This window comes from Heteronotia binoei, chromosome 12 (genome assembly GCF_032191835.1).
Source record: "Heteronotia binoei isolate CCM8104 ecotype False Entrance Well chromosome 12, APGP_CSIRO_Hbin_v1, whole genome shotgun sequence".
In the NCBI taxonomy this organism is placed as follows: Eukaryota; Metazoa; Chordata; class Lepidosauria; order Squamata; family Gekkonidae; genus Heteronotia; species Heteronotia binoei.
The window spans coordinates 42,689,094-42,706,262 of NC_083234.1; the positions used below are offsets into that span (position 1 = coordinate 42,689,094).

The 17,169-nt window shown below is 45.9% G+C and overlaps 1 long non-coding RNA gene across 1 annotated transcript in view; it reads left to right on the top strand.

The window, feature by feature from the left end:
* Positions 1-3,233: 3,233 nt before the first annotated feature.
* The window catches only part of LOC132580315 (uncharacterized), a 28,118-nt gene continuing 14,182 nt past the window's right edge, over positions 3,234-17,169 (top strand). Inside the window, exons 1-2 of the long non-coding RNA XR_009556046.1 lie at positions 3,234-3,465; positions 15,714-15,807. This is a non-coding gene — a long non-coding RNA (uncharacterized LOC132580315). The remainder of the gene's footprint in view (positions 3,466-15,713; positions 15,808-17,169) is intronic.

Sequence of the window (17,169 nt, forward strand, 5' to 3'; positions counted from 1 at the left end):
GGCGGCGTCGGAGTGGGGAGCAGGGGCTGGAACGCAGCACCGCATGCAGTGCCGAAGATTAATAGAGGGGAGAGGGGGCTGTCAGGCAGCCCCTGGCGACCCGGCATTGAGCCTTGCATGGCCTGGTACCGGGTTGCAACCCTGCAAATGGGAAACATTGTCCTAGAGCATCTCTGACAAGTGTTTGTCCAGCCGCTGCTTAAAGACTGCCAGTGAGGGGGAGCTCACCACCTGCCTAGGTAGCTGATTCCATTGTTGAACAACTTTTACTGTAAAAAAGTTTTTTTCCTAATATCCAGCTGGTACCTTCCTGCCCTTAATTCAAACCTATCATTGTGAGTCTTATCCTCTGCTGCCAACAGGAACAGCTCCCTGCCCTTCAAATACTTAAAGGGTGCAATCATGTCTCCCCTCAATCTCCCCTTCCATAGACTGAAGATTCGCAAGTCCCTCAGTCTTTCCTCACAGGGCTTAGTCTCCAGGCCCATCACACCCAACATCAATCTGCCCTCCACCCCACCCTTAGTTTATAGGCAGCTTTCCTTAAAGCCAGGGCCTGAGTTGGCTTGGAAGCCAATAAAAGTGGCTGACTAGCAGCCAACTCACAGGATGCTTAGGAATAGGCCTTAGAAGACTTCAGAAAATGAACGAGTATGAGCTCTGCCTAGGATTGCCAGCTCTAGGTTGGGAATAGGCTATGTGAGGCCTGGAGATCTCCCACTTGTACAACTGATCTCCAGCTGGCAGAGATCAGCTCCCCTGGAGAAAATGGCTGCTTCAAAGGGTGGACTCTATGGCATTGTACTATGCTGAAGCCCCTTCCCTTCCCTTCCCTTCCCTTCCCTTCCCTTCCCTCCCCAAACCACACCCTCATCTGGATCTACCTCCAAAACCTCAGGTATTTTCCAAAGACCTGGCAACTCTAGTTGGGAAATTCTGGGAGATTTTATGAGTGGAGCTTGAGGAGGTATGTCAGTGGGGGCGTAATGCTTTGCAGTCCACCCTTCAAAGCACTCATCTTCTCCAAGTTTTTTCCAGTTCCAACAACCTTTAATGGCACAGCAATAACTTCAAAGGGAACTGATCGTTGTTGCCTGAACATTGGCTGTAATTCTGGAAGATCTCCAGAACTTGCCTGGAGGTTGGCAGCCCTACTTCTACTAGTCTTTTCAAATGTACCTCTCAGCAGTGAGAGTTGCTGGACAATGTGACTGACCACACTGGCAGGAATCTGAGTGTTGCTGTTGCCTCAATCACAGGGTTTATATCCAGAGCTTTTTTTGAGCTGGAACACACTGGAATGCCATTCCGGCTGCCTTCATCAGTGTCTTTTGTATAGAGCATTTGCCAGCATACTTCAGAAGGCTTTTGCATCTGGCAAAAAAGGAGGTACAGGACTGGCTTGCTCAAAAATTATACACTTAAGTGGCATCAATCAGGAATGGCTTGCTCCAAATATAAATTGTAGAGAGCATTTTGCCAGCAGAATCCAAAAGGCTTGTGCATCTGGTAAGAGAAGAGGTTCATGACTGCCTCGCTCTTATATTAATATATGAATTGAGAGCATTTTGTCATCAAAAGAAATGGCTTGCTTCTAATATAAACCTTGTAGAGAGCATTTTGCCAGCGATATCCAGAAGGCTTTTGCATCTGGTTAGAAAAGATGCCTAGTTTGCCTCAAATGCCTAGTTTGCCTCAGCCGCCCTGAGCCACTTGTGGGAAGGGCGGGATATAAATCCCGAATATATATATATAAACAAACAAACAAACAAACAAACAAACAAACAAATAAATAAATAAATAAATAAATAAATAAAGGATGGGTCGGCCCTGATTGCAGCAAAAGGCTGATAACCCTGAAGGAAATAGGAACTCCTGAGGAAGTTTTTTTGACAAAATGAGCCTATATCTGGGTGCTCATTAAACGGACCTTTCTTGTAATATTGTAATGTACAGAAACATAATATCATTCTTTAAAACGTTTTACTAAACATTTTTAACCAATACATCACAGTGTTTGTTCTTGTATTGCTTGTAATATGAACTGTGATCCCAGGCTGTTGGTTTTTCACCAGCATTCCGGCAGCCTGTTGTGAGCCATCCTGAGCCTGCTTGGCGGGGAGGGCGGGATATAAATAAAAAGTATTATTATTATTATTATAGCCTTTGCCAGCGTTCTGGCTCCACCTTGGCTCCACCTGGTGCCTGGGAGGTGGGCCACACTTGGAGGCTGAACTGCTTCACGTGGTGGCCTCCCAGCACCCGGGTCACCAGCTGCACTTGGGGGACTGCTTCAAGCTCATGTGGCAGCCTCCCGGTGCCCAGGTCACCTGCCGTGCTCAGAGGCCCGAGCTGCACTTGCACAGAAGCTTCCTGGTGCCTGGGTCACCTGCAGCACTCGGGGGTGGGGGGGAACCGCACTGTGTGGCAGCTTCTTGGGGCCAAGCCATGCAACAGCATGTGGTGATGGTAAGATCTTTCTTTCTTTCTTTCTTTCTTTCTTTCTTTCTTTCTTTCTTTCTTTCTTTCTTTCTTTCTTTCTTTCTTTCTTTCTTTCTTTCTTTCTTTCTTTCTTTCTTTCTTTCTTTCTTTCTTTCTTTCTTTCTTTCTTTCTTTCTTTCTCTTCCCTCCCTCCCTTCCATTTGTTCGCTTCCATTTATTTCTTTCCATTTGTTTCTTCTCTTCTCTTTTCTTTCCTTCTTTCCCTTTCTTTCAATTTCTTTCCTTTCTTCCCTCCCTCCTTCTTCCTCTCTCTTTGTCCTTTCTGTTTTTCTTTCTGTCTATCTTTCTTCTCTTTCTGTTTACACAGAGTGTGAACAATACCACAGATTCTGGAGTAATTTTCAGCTTGTAATTCTATTGAGCAAAGCCTTGGGTTTTTTTGTTTTGTTTTTTAATCCAGTTTTTAATGCAGACTAAATGTATATTTTCAGCATACTTAGAGTGGTAGTGTTTCCATTCTGAAGATCAGAACAAATTGGATAATGGGATTATAACTTCTAAATGAAACAGTGGTAGGAAAACGCATGTTTTAACAGGGTGTTAATTAAGGGCAGTGAAAAGGTCTGTATAAGATTTGTAATAGTAGTTTATATTTCATGTTTGTGTGATTTGTATGTTTGTGAATTAATTCTTTGTTTTTAAAAAATTAAAAATGTAGGCCCACTTCTGGTGATGTCAGGGGGTGTAGTGCCAGGGGCAAGTTTTAACATGACTTAAATTTCACAGGATCCCTTCCCTTCTGCTATAAGCCACAGGGTGCAGCCAGCAGCTGCAGAGTATCAGTCCCTGAGGGCCAATTAGAGGCTGAGAGTTTTTCTCTTAGTCTGTGCCTTCTAACAACTTGCTGAGGCAAGGAGTGGCAGTGACTTGAGGGTTAGCAAGAATTCTTTGGAACCCTGGTGGACACCGGACCATCCCAGCAGGGAGTGCCTGAGGATTTCTACAATCAACCTGAGGGTTGAGGTATTAGTTAGCTTTAAGTTTTGTTATTTTTATTACATTGTGTTGGGGGATTTGTGTCAGTGACTTGCAAGGTACTGGTGCCTATCGACCCTACTTTAGAGAAGATAAAACCCATAACCAGCTTTTGGTTTGCTGGAGACAGTTGAGCCCTTAGGGGGAGAATTAGGGTGGATTAGGCCCTGTAAAATAAACCAGTCTGGTGGCAGCAACCTGGGGGAAGGTGGAAGAGCTTGGCCTCCCCCCGTTATTAGACATAAGTGTCCTGGGAGTAAGTTCCTTGGCTGGCCTCCTCACAGAGAGCTGGGAGGTGGCTAGAGGGACCCCTGGGCACCACAGGGGGTGTGGCCTGGTGACATCAGGGGGTGTGGCCTAATATGCAAACGAGTTCCTGCTGCGCTTTTTCTATCAAAAAAAGCCCTGTTTAAATCTGATGCTTGGCTGGCCGCATGATGACTTCAGGTTGCAGTTATAGGGTTGCCAGCTGCAGCTTGGGAAATTCCTGAAGATTTTGGGGATGTAGCCTGGGGAAGATGGGGTTTAGGGGGGAGGGACCCTAGTTGCAAACTTTTCCCCTCATGGTGCTCCTGTGCCACTAATAGCTGCACGACAGGCAGAAACTCAGTAACTGCAGTCTAGGGCTGCTAGGGTTGCCAATTCTGTGTTAGAAAATTCCTGGAGATTTTGGGGGTAGAGCCTGGAGAGGGCAGGGTTTGGGTAGAGAAACCTCAGCAGTGTATACTGCCATATAGTTCAAAGCAGTCATTTTCTCCAGGGGAACTAACCTCTGTAGTCTCAATAACAGTTATAATTCTGGGAAATTTACAGGCCTCACCTGGAGGATAGCAACTCTAACTCAAATCAGTTCCCCTGAAGAAAATGGCTGATTTGGAGGATGGGCTGTACAGCATTGTATCATAAGAACATAAGAGAACATAAGAGAAGCCATGTTAGATCAGGCCAATGGCCCATCCAGTCCAACATTCTGTGTCACACAGCGGCCAATATATATATATATATATATATATATATATATATATATATATATATATATATATATATACACACACACACACACACACACACACACTGTGGCTAATAGCCACTGATGGACCTCTGCTCCATATTTTTATCTAACCCCTTCTTGAAGGTGGCTATGCTTGTGGACGCCACCACCTCCTGTGGCAGTGAATTCCACATGTTAATCACCCTTTGGGTGAAAAAGTACTTCCTTTTATCCGTTTTAACCTGTCTGCTCAGCAATTTCATCGAATGCCCACAAGTTCTTGTATTGTGAGAAAGGGAGAAAAGTACTTCTTTCTCTACTTTCTCCATCCCATGCATTATCTTGTAAACTTCTATCATGTCACCCCTCAGTCGACGTTTCTCCAAGCTAAAGAGCCCTAAGCGTTTCAACCTTTCTTCATAGGGAAGGTGTTCCAGCCCTTTAATCATTTTAGTTGCCCTTTTCTGAACTTTCTCCAATGCTATAATATCCTTTTTGAGGTGCGGCGACCAGAACTGCACACAGTACTCCAAATGAGACCGCACCATCGATTTATACAGAGGCATTATGATACTGGCTGATTTGTTTTCAATTCCCTTCCTAATAATTCCCAGCATGGCGTTGGCCTTTTTTATTGCAAACGCACACTGTCTTGACATTTTCAGTGAATTATCTACCATGACCCCAAGATCTCTCTCTTGGTCTGTCTCTGCCAGTTCACACCCCATCAACTTGTATTTGTAGCTGGGATTCTTGGCCCCAATGTGCATTACTTTGCACTTGGCCACATTGAACCGCATCTGCCACGTTGATGCCCACTCACCCAGCCTCAACAGATCCCTTTGGAGTTCCTCACAATCCTCTCTGGTTCTCACCACCCTGAACAATTTAGTGTCATCCGCAAATTTGGCCACTTCACTGCTCACTCCCAACTCTAAATCATTTATGAACAAGTTAAAGAGGATGGGACCCAGTACCGAGCCCTGCGGCACCCCACTGCTTACCGTCCTCCACTGCGAAGACTGCCCATTTATACTCACTCTCTGCTTCCTATTACTCAGCCAGTTTTTGATCCACAAGAGGACCTGTCCTTTTACTCCATGACTCTCAAGCTTTCTAAGGAGCCTTTGATGAGGAACTTTATCAAAAGCTTTCTGGAAGTCAAGGTAAACAACATCTATCGGGTCTCCTTTGTCCACATGTTTGTTCACCCCCTCAAAGAAATGTAACAGGTTAGTGAGGCAAGATCTTCCCTTGCAGAACCCATGCTGAGTCTTCCTCAATAACCCGTGTTCATCAATGTGCCTACTCATTCTGTCCTTGATAATGGTTTCTACCAACTTTCCCGGTATTGAAGTCAGACTGACTGGCCTGTAATTTCCCGGATCTCCTCTGGAACCCTTTTTAAAGATGGGGGTGACATTTGCTACCTTCCAGTCCTCAGGAACGGAGGCAGATTTCAATGAAAGATTACAGATTTTTGTTAGAAGATCCACAAGTTCAACTTTGAGTTCTTTCAGAACTCTCGGATGTATGCCATCCGGACCCGGTGACTTATTAGTTTTTAATTTGTCTATCAGTTGTAGGACCTCCTCTTTTGTCACCTCAATCTGACTCAGGTCTTTCAACACCCCTTCCAATATTAGTGGTTCTGGGGCGGGCAAACACTTCTCATCTTCCACGGTGAAGACGGAGGCAAAAAATGCATTCAGCTTCTCAGCCATTTCCCCATCCTCCTTCAGTAATCCTTTTACCCCATGGTCATCCAAGGGCCCCACTGCTTCCCTGGCTGGTTTCCTACTTCTAATATATTTGAAGAAATTTTTATTGTTGGTCTTTATGTTTTTTGCAATATGCTCCTCATAGTCCCTTTTTGCCTGCCTGATCACAGTCTTGCATTTGATTTGCCACTGCCTGTGTTCCCTTTTATTAATCTCACTTGGACTGGTTTTCCACCGCTTAAAGGAGTCCTTCTTACCTTTTACAGCTTCCATTACTTTGTTTGTTAACCATGCTGGCCTCTTCTTATACCTGTTTGTGCCTTTCCTAACTTGTGGTATGTATTTTATCTGAGCTTCTAGGATTATAGTTTTAAATAGTCTCCAAGCTTCCCCAAGGGTTTTGACCGTATTTACCTTTCCTTTCAGTTTCCTCCTCACATGCCTCCTCATCTCAGAGAATTTACCTCTTTTAAAGTTAAATGTGGTTGTGGCGGTCTTTTTGGGCAACTCCCTATTTATACAAATGGTGAAATCAATAACATTATGGTCACTGTTCCCAAGCGGCGCAATCACTTTTACGTCTCTCACCAAGTCTTGGGTTCCTCTTGGGTATCCCTTGGTTCCTCTTCACCTCAGACTCCACCCTGAAATCTCCAGGAATTTTTAACTAAATTGGCAACACTACCAGTGCAGTCTCTATACCCAATGGACAAGATGCAGGGCTGGGAAAAGATTCACCTGCCTATTTTGGCTTGTTATTTTAAAAACATTGTGACATACTTGAAGGACCCTCTCTTAGGGTTGCCAAGTCCAATTCAAGAAATATCTGGGGACTTTGGGGGTGGAGCCAGGAGACTTTGGGGGTGGAGCCAGGAGACATTGGGGGCGGGGCCAGGAACAACGGTGTGACAAACATAATTGAACTCCAAGGGAATACTGGCCATCACATTTAAAGGGACAGCATACCTTTTAAAATGTCATTTCCAAGCTCTGGAGTGGTGCGCAGCCCCTTGCTCCGCGGGCAGCAGCACCGCTTTTTTTTCTTGGCACAGCTGCTCTGATTGCAAGGGATGGAGCCGGTGACATCAGAAGGATCGCGCAGCCTGCCCGGGGCCGCTGCTCTTCACCTGCCACCCCAGCCGGGGCTGGAAACTTTAGGGGGTTTGGGCAGCAGCCGCAGGCAGGGAAGGCAGTGGCGGCTGGCCTCTCTCCCCACGCCCCCGCAGACCGACTGCGTGCCCAGAAGGGCCAGGGGGGTGCCAGGTAGGCGCTCGGCTGCAGGGGCTGGCGAGGCCAGGCGGCTTCCAAGCGAGAGGGCAGCTTGGCTCCTGGAGAGGCCCGCAGGAAGGCAGCCTTCCTTCGCCCCGCCGCCCTGGCCAGACGCCCACCTGGCTGGGCCTGCCACTGGCCGGGGGGGGGGGGGAGAGAACGAGGCTCCTGATAGCCCTGCGGCTGTGCAGCTTCCCTTCCCTTCCAGAACGGCTGCGAAAGAGAGAGAGGAGGAGGAGAACCCGCGGCGGGCCGACCCGCGCCTCAGCCGCCACCCGGATGAAGGAGCCTTCCCCGCCGCCTCCCTCCCTCCCGCCGCCGGCCCCGCCTCCCAGGCTGCCCCGCCGCCATCGCCGCCGAAGGAGGCCCAAGCAGGGCTGAGGAAAAGAGCCACAGCACCCGACTCGCTCTCCCCTCAGCGGCGCCTGCCACCCACCGCGGATGAACGCCAAGCCAGAGGAACCGACCTCTTGCCCGGGCTGAGACAAGAAGGGAAGCTGCGCAGCCGCAGGGCTACCAGGAGCCTCGTGTCAAAGAAGCGCCGAGCTCCAGCCCACCCCGCCGGGCGCCGGCGCAGCACCTCGGCAGCAGCCAACCCGTCTTGTTTCGGGCAGGTGGGAAGGGCCGCCATTCCCCCCCGCTTTCCAAAGTTTTGGGGAGCGGGGGGAGGAGGCTCCAGATCGGGGTTCTCCCGCCCAGGCGGGGGATTTGGGAACCCTACCCTCTCTCCCAGTATAAATCCAAGTAGTTGTCTCTGATAATCTGAGCAATATCTTGTGGCCAGACACCTTAATCAGGGGTGTCGAACTCATTTGTTATGAGGGCGGGATCTGGCATAAATGGGACCTTGTCGGGCTGTGTCGGACCAGGCCATGTGTGTACCTATTTAGGTAGCAGAGATATAAACTTTTTAAAGGACACAGACAAACATGACTAAAGTTTTTTTTTTTTTTTAACCTTAAAATAAAACATGCTTAAAACATTAGCACTTGTTGGTCTTAAAAGTGCTTTCTTTGTATTTCTCCCATGGGATCCAGGGAACTGGGCAAAGAAAGCTCTGGCTCTTTCCCTCCCTTCCCAGGGAACCTGGAGGGGAGGAGCCTCAACCAATGGAGAAAATTGAGGTTTTGCTCTATAGCTTCTGTGCAATTGAGCAATCCTTGCAAAGCAAGTTGAGATGCAGAAGGAAGCAAGAGAGAGGGAGAAGGAAGCAAACAAGAGCCAGTTGCTTGGGGGCCTGATAGGAGCCCTCCAGGGGCCTGATTCCGCCCTGGGCCACATGTTTGACACCTCTGCCTTACATCTACCACTATTCAGTCTTGATTTTTAGCGACAGCTCACACTTTAAGTAATGGTCTTACTGAACATGTCAATCAAATGTAGCCTGAATACAACAGACCAGTGTCACATCAATCCAAAATGATCCCTCTCATCATCAGTTACCAAGATCAGCTCCAGTTGCACATCTGGCACATCTGACTATTAGGAGCCTATGCAGAAAATGTTCAGGAAAGAGGCATTTCCTTCTATTTTAACCACAGTGCCATCCAACAAAAGTTATTAGCAATCGACTATGGCCACAGTCCTACAGGTAGACCCTTGCCATTTATGGATCCTCCCCTTGCCATTTATGGATCCGTTCTCATGATCATTGTCAGTGGTGAAATCTGCAAATACTGGGAAGCCTGCTGCCTCCCAGTAATAAAATACCAAACACATTTCTGACAAATTTAAGCTTGTAATGATCGTGATGGTGTTGTGGAGGAAATAAAAACTGGCTGGAGACCATGTCACAAAGGCTCATCACAGGCTACAAATAAGTAACATCACAAATTACAAATCCACAAATGCTGAAGGTCTACTGTACACATGTACCTGGGAGCAGGTGCTGTTCAGCTCAATGGGACTTTTTCTGGGTAAGCAATCTCAGGAATGGACTACTAGTCCCAAGGAATGCAATTTAAATATGACTAACGTAAGTCCTCAACAGGACTTAATCATAACACAGGCCAAGATGAGCCAGGACTGGAAACCCAGATCTCTACTATGAACAGCAATAGAGAAACTTCACTTGCCCCCAACCCACTGTTTTCCCACTGAACATTCACTTTCAAGACAGTTTTCTCAGCAAGCACCTATCCAGAACCTCAGCAGGGAGCAGGGAAGTCCCACATACCATTTGCTGTATTGTACCCAGTGTGTATGATAGGTACACTTGGATATGTATTATCATGAAAGAAAGAATGAAGCTCTTCCAAACATGATTAGGACCACACTATTGTTGGCTGGCTAAAACAGTGGCTCCATGCTGGAAGTCTTCCCCATTCTCAGATGAATGTACCGTATTTTTCGCTCCATAAGACGCACCTGAGCATAAGACGCACCTAGTTTTTAGAGCTGTTTGTGTGAATTTAGAGGCATTTGTGTGAATTTTTTGCAGTATTCGCTCCTTAAGACGCACACACTTTTCCCTCCACTTTTTTGGGGGGGAAAAGTGAGTCTTATGGTGCAAAAAATACGGTAATTCCTTTTGCTGTACACAGCAAAGGTGAGATAAGGATTCTTCAAATATTCATGTATTAGATTAAGTTGGTTCCTGCAATTCATGTGTCTCTTGAATCACCTGGCTCTAGAATAATGAACCATAGTAGTTCTGAACCTGGTTTTTAGATGAACCATGGTAGTTCTGAGGACAGTGAAGGATTCTTTCCGCATTGAGAGTCTCATGAGTCCTCTGTTTTACAGGATGAGACCACAACTTTGGTTTAAAAAAAAACCTAGATGACACTCATGAAAACTGCCTAAGATATAACTGCTTATGACATCAACTCTGTAGTTACTGATGTCATGGGACCTCTGGTCCCCATGAACCATTGCAAGACATGGGAAGTAAAGGTAGCATGAAGATGGGCTAATTGACCAGCAGTAGGAGTACAAGGAAATGGGCAAGGAAAGATGGCAGAAATTGGGCTACATTCCTAGATAGCTTTCCAAAAAGGCTGAAGTTACCTATTCCATGGCAGAGTTCATCACACAAAGTTACTGTAATCCACCGTAATCCAATAGCCCAAAGGCTGCTTGTGTCTGTTCACCTCAATAGAGACAGAAGAGCCCTGAGAAATGTTACTGTACATGCAAGATTACATATAAAAGCCAAGGTGAGAAATTATGTGATTGCCCTGCCCAATCCCAGAAGGAGAGGAAGATCAAAGAAGAACAGAATGATTGTGATGAGCACTCAGATTTTTGAGAATCCCAGGTGGGAGGAGCACAAGTGAAGATAGCATTGCTTGTTATATCAGCCCTTGTAAGAAGAGTTGCAACAGTTCTTCTCAAAAAGTGAAGTTCAAGAAAAAAAATATCAAATTCTGGAAGAAAAGGAGATAAATGCCAAATGACAATGCAGTGCAGCTGTGCTTGTCCACCTCCACAGCCCCACCAGAAGAAAAGCAGAATGATCCCTATAAACATCCACCTTGATGCACCTCTAAATATATTTCTGGATGATGAAGATTTTGCAGAGCTAGAAAGCGGGTCTCAGCAGTGCAAGAAAAAGAAATACAAGGGTACTGCTCTCCAAGTTCCTTGCTCCTGGAAAGAAAGCAGCACTGAGTTGATGAGTGAGGAATATCAAAGACCAGAGCAGTCATTGGGGCACCTCTAAATCAAAGTTCCCTTTAGAATGAGCATGTGAGCAAATATGCACAGATTTTTACTGGTCCAGTCACAGCTTTTCAGTCTAAACACACAGATGCTTCCTGTAGGGTGGCCCCGCCCTCCTGCTCTCCTGGATCTCCCCTGCCCCCTTCCCTGAGGAAGGGCCACCATCACAGGCAATGTAAGGAGGATGGAGTCTCAGCAAATGGACTTCAGAGAGCACAATATGCTGCTCAAGCTGCAGATGCCCAACCCAGGGGATCGGGAAGAGCGATTCACTGTTTTGGTGGCTAGTGAGCACCTTGCCTTCCATCCCAGCCAATGCTCAGACCAGTGGAGACAGATGGGGTGGGGGGGAGTGTTGCCTGGATACTTTTGTTCTTCAATTTCTCTCTGTCTTATAAAATCATAGAATCATAGAGTTGGAAGGGACCTCTAGGGTCATCTAGTCCAATCCCCTGCACAATGCAGGAAACTCACAAACACTTCCTCCTAAATTCACAGGATTGTCATTGCTGTCAGATGGCCATCTAGCCTCTGTTTAAAAACCTCCAAGGAAGAAGAACCCACCAACTCCCTAGGAGGAAGCCTGTTCCACTGATGAATCGCTCTAACGGTCAGGAAGTTCTTCCTAATGTTGAGCCGGAAACTCTTTTGATTTAATTTCAACCACTTCAGACCCCTCACCATCTTTGTCGCCCTCCTCTGGACTTGTTCCAGCTTGTCTATATCCTTCTTAAAATGTGGTGCTCAAAACTGAACACAATACTCCAGGTGAGGTCTTACCAGAGTAGAGTAAAGCGATACCATCACGTCACGTGATCTAGACACTGTACTTCTATTGATACAGCCCAAAATTGAAATTGCCTTTTTAGCCAACGCATGACACTGTTGACTCATGTTCAGCGTATGATCCACTAAGACCTCTAGATCCTTTTCGCGCATACTACTGCTAAGACAAGTCTCCCCCATCCTATAACCATGCATTGGATTTTTCCTACCTAAATGCAGAACTTTACATTTATCCCTGTTAAAATTCATTTGATTGGTTTTAGCCCAGTTTTCCAGCCTGTCAAGGTCATTCTGTATCCTGTTTCTGATTTCTTCTGTGTTTGCAACCCCTTCCAAATTAGTATCATCTGCAAATAAGCATTCTCTCTATTCCTTCATCCAAATCATTGATAAAGATGTTGAACAAAACAGGTCCCAGGACAGATCCTTGAGGCACTCCACTTGTCACTCCTCTCCAAGAGGATGAGGAACCATTCACAAGCACTCTTTGGGTGCGATCTGTCAACCAGTTACAGATCCACCTAATGGGAACAGGATCCAAACCACATTTTACCAACTTGTCAACAAGGATAGTATGTGGAACTTTATCAAAAGCCTTAATGAAATCAAAATAAATGATGTCTACAGCATTCCTCTGATCCAGCAAGATAGTCACTTTCTCAAAAAAAAAAGAGATCAGGTTAGTCTGACATGACTTGTTCTTGAGAAAACCATGCTGGCTCTTAGTAATCACATCCATTCTTTCTAAATGTTCCAGGACTGACTGACTGATGATTTGTTCTAAAACTTTTCCAGGTATAGACGTCAAGCTGACGGGTCGGTAGTTACCCAGATCGTCTTTTTTTGAAGATGGAGACAACATTCGCCCGCCTCCAATCTTCCAGAACTTCTCCTGTTCTCCAAGAATTCTCAAAAATAATAGCCAGAGGCTCAGAAATTACATCTGCAAGCTCTTTTAGAACCCTTGGATGCAATTCATCTGGCCCTGAGGACTTAGTTTCATTTAAAGAAACTAGGTGTTTATGCACTACCCCTACGCTGATCCTAGGTTGGAACTTCATACCCTCCTTATATGTTCTGTTTTTGCCATGTTGAGCACCATTTCCCTCAGAAGAGAAGACTGAGGAAAAGTAGGAGTTGAGCAGTTCCACTCTCTCTTCATTATCTGTTGCAATTTCACTTTCTTGCCCTTGCAATGGGCCTACCGTGTCCTTGCTCTTTTTCTTACTCTGAACATAAGAAAATAACCCTTTTTTGTTGTTTTTAGCATCTTTGGCCAGCCTAAGCTCATACTGAGCTTTAGCTTTCCTAACTTTTTCTCTACAAGCACTGGTGATTTGTTTAAATTCATCCTTGGTTATAAGGCCCTCCTTCTGATTCCTAAAGGGGTCTTTTTATTTCTCAAGTCTTTAGAGAGCTGTTTATGGAGCCACTTCAGCTTCTTTAGGCTTTTCCATTTTTCTTCTCATAGGAATTGTTTGTGGTTGCGCTTTCAGTATTTCGCTTTTAAGAGACTCCCACCCCTCCTGAACCTCCTTCCTCCTAAGTATTTCTGACCATGGGATTTTACCCAGCATAGTTCTAAGTTTATCAAAGTTTGCCTTTCTGAAGTCTAACCTATAAGTCTGACTATGTATAGCTTTTCCCTTCCCTAAGACTGTAAATTTCAAAATCACATGGTCACTACTGCCCAGGGTGCCCACTATTTCTACTTCTTCAATCAATTCTTCTTTGTTGGTGAGAATCAAATTCAAGATAGCAGATCCCCTTGTTTTCATCTTCACTTTCTGGAAAAGGAAGTTGTCAGCAAGACAAGTCAGGAATCTATTTGACTTTTCATTTTTAGCAGAGTTGGACTTCCAACAGATGTCTGGGTAATTGAAATCTCCCATGACCACTGTATCCCTTCTCTTGGAGAACTGTGCAGTCTGCTGGTGGTCTATAGCAGACCCCCACCATAATATCACTGTTATTTCTTACTCCTTTTATTTTTACCCAGAGACTCTCAACTGAGCTGCCATGCTTAGATTCACATATTTCCTCACAAGTATATACCTCATATGAACATATGAAGCTGCCTTATACTGAATCAGACCTTTGGTCCATCAAAGTCAGTATTGTCTTCTCAGACTGGCAGCGGCTCTCCAGGGTCTCAAGCTGAGGTTTTTCACACCTATTTGCCTGGACCTCCTTCACATACACACCTCTGCCCTTTCTCATTTGCCTGTCCCTTTTAAATAAGTTGTACCCCTGAATCCTAATATTACAGTTGTGAGTGTCATCCCACCAAGTTTCAGTAAGGCCTATTATGTCATAGTCTCCTTCCTTTATTAGGACTTCCAGTTCCTCCTGTTTGTTTCCCATACTCTGTGCATTAGTGTAGAGATATCGGAATCCACGTTTTATGCATCCCTAGGGTTTAGTTTCTGTACAAGCTTGCAAGTTAACATTACCTAGCGTATGCACCACTTTTTGCAAATCTTTAATGTGCTTATCCCCAGTTTTTGGCATCATACGAGGCTTTGAATTATTGTCTCACCCCCATACAATTTAGTTTAAAGCCGTCCTTATTCGGTTAGCAAGGCTGTTACCAAATACCCTTTTCCCTACTGCCGTAAGGTGCAAACCATCTCCTGATAGAAGACCTCCATCTCAAAAGCATAAACCATGGTCCAGAAATCCGAATCTTTCCTGATGACACCATCAACTTAGCCAGTCATTTATTTGAAATAGTCTTCTTTCTCATCCTAAGCCACGGCCTTCAACAGGAAGCACTGATGAGAACACAACCTGTGCGCCCAGCTCCTTCACCTTCTGACCAAGAGCCATATAGTCCTAATACATTCAGGGCTATGACGGGCAGTATCGTTCATTCCCATGTGGATCAGCATGAAAGGATAGTAATCCGTGAGCTTGATAAGTCTTCCAATCCTTTCTGTCATGTGCTGGATGCATGCACCTGGCAGACAGCAGACCTCTCAGGATGACAAGTCCAGTCGGCACACTTTGGGCTCCACCCCTCTGAGCAAGGAGTCTCCAGTCACTACCACCTTCCTCTTCCTATATTGGGGAGCAGAAATGAGTCTTGAAATGAGTCACTGCATTGGAGGGTGGCAATAAAGATCCCACTTGGTTAGCTGTGATTTCCAAAGTGTGAAAGCTGGTGCCTGCAGCTTGGAGTTGGGAGAAGGCAGTCCAACTACCTGTAGAGCAGCTGATCCATTATTTGAAGGGAATGGGGGAACTGCCTGGGCTGTGATTTCCAAAGCGGGAAAGCTGGTGCCTGCAGTTTGGAGTTGGGAGAAGGCAGTCCAACTACCTGTGGAACAGTTGATCCATTATTTGAAGGGAATGGGGGAACTGCCTGGGCTGTAATGTGCCAGTTTGGTGTAATGGTTAAGTGCATGGACTCTTATCTGGGAGAACTGGGTTTGATTCTCCACTCCACATGCAACTGCTGGAGTGACTATGGGACAGTCATAACTCTGTCAGAAGCTGTTCTGGCAAGAACAGTTTCTGTCAGAGCTCTCAGCTCCGCCTATCTCATAGGGTGTCTGTTGTGGGGAGGGGAAGGGAAAGGAGATGGTAAGCTGCTCGGAGACTTTTAGTGAAGGGCAGGGTATGAATCCAATCTCCTCCTGCTTCTCCTTCTAACTCATAATTGATATCAAGCCTCTGAATACATAAAATATTCCATACTTTGTTAAACCAAAGATTAAATTCAGGTGCAGATTTGCTCTTCCAAGTTCTGTGCAGTTGGTAATTTGGTTGCTAACAAATGACATTTGCTGTGATTTCCCAAACAGGAAAGCCGGTGCCTGCAGCTTGGAGTTGGGAGAAGGCAGTCCAACTATCTGAGTTGAACTCTGGGAGAGAGCAGGAAAGGGTGCTGCTAAAGGGGTAAGTGCTTGCCTTTTCTTAACTACCGAGGAGAATTAGCTGAAGGCTATTGTGTGGGAAGAAAGAGTATGATTTGTGTAGTTGCTGGGGAACTGCTGTTTCTGTTGTTTTGATTGGGGTGTAGGTGATTGCATCAGGTGATTGTTGCTGATTGGAAATGTGTGTGTTGCCTGTGGCTGATGGCTGGCCACACCCTCTTTGCATTTATAAGGCTAAGGGGCTCTTGGTCTGTAGCTCTTAGCCTGGAGGCTCTGAAAAAAGTCCAGGCAGGACCAGGAAGCAAGGACCCTAGTCAACTTGTGTTCTCAATAAGGTAAGTAGACTTTCCACAAGGAGAGCCACATAAACACAAAAGGTATTAAAGAGGGGATTGTATATTAAAAAAGCAATTATGATGGCAGAATGCCAGCAGGGGGTTGTGGACTCTCCAGTGTTATGTACTGAGTGTCACATGTACAACTATCTGCCCACTGGACAGAAGTCTTGGGTGTTTGCTCGGTGCATGGAGCTCCTGGTTCTGAGGGAATGAGTTCACACCCTTGAGGCAGAGGTGGCTGACCTGGAGAAGCAGAGACAGTCAGTTAGGCACTTGGAGAAGACTCTCGGGGACTTGTTAGATGTGTCCCATTCTGAAAATGGCAGCCCTGCTGCTGCCAGGAAGCATGAGGGTTGAGAGGGAACAGAGCACCATGATGAGCATAAGGGGAATATGCCCTCAGAAGGGACCTCTTCTTCAGTTGGTGAATGGGTATCCTTTCACACCAAGGAACCATCCCTGGGCAGGGAGGGTGTGTGTCTTGGTAGTTGGTGATTCGATCCTTAGACAAGTAGATAGCTGGGTGGCAAAACTGCGTACTGACCGCATGGTGACTTGCCTGCCTGGTGTGAAGGTAGTGGACATTACACATGTTCTAAATAGGCTGATAGACAATGCTGGGTAGGATCCAGTGGTTGTGGTAATGTCAGCACCAACTATGTGGGGAAATGCAGTCATGAGGTCCTGGAGGAAAAATGTAGGCAGGAGACTCAAGGCCAGGACCTCCAAGGTAGGCTTCTCAGAAGTGCTACCTGTTCCATGCTCAGGGCAGGAGAGATAGGCACAAATTAGGAGTCTCAATGCATGGATGAGGCAATGGTGTAGGGAGGAAGGGTTCAAGTTTGTTAGGCACTGGGATGCTTTTTGGAACAAGTGGGAGCTGTACAAAAGAGACGGTCTCCACTTGTCCTGAGAAGGAACCAGGCTGCTGGTAATTAACATCAAAGAGGTGGTATTTCATTCCATATTTGTATCTTCTCTGTAGCAAATGTGTATTTGTCTTTGGTTTAATGCAGTGTCATGTTGGATTGGTGTATATTATAAAT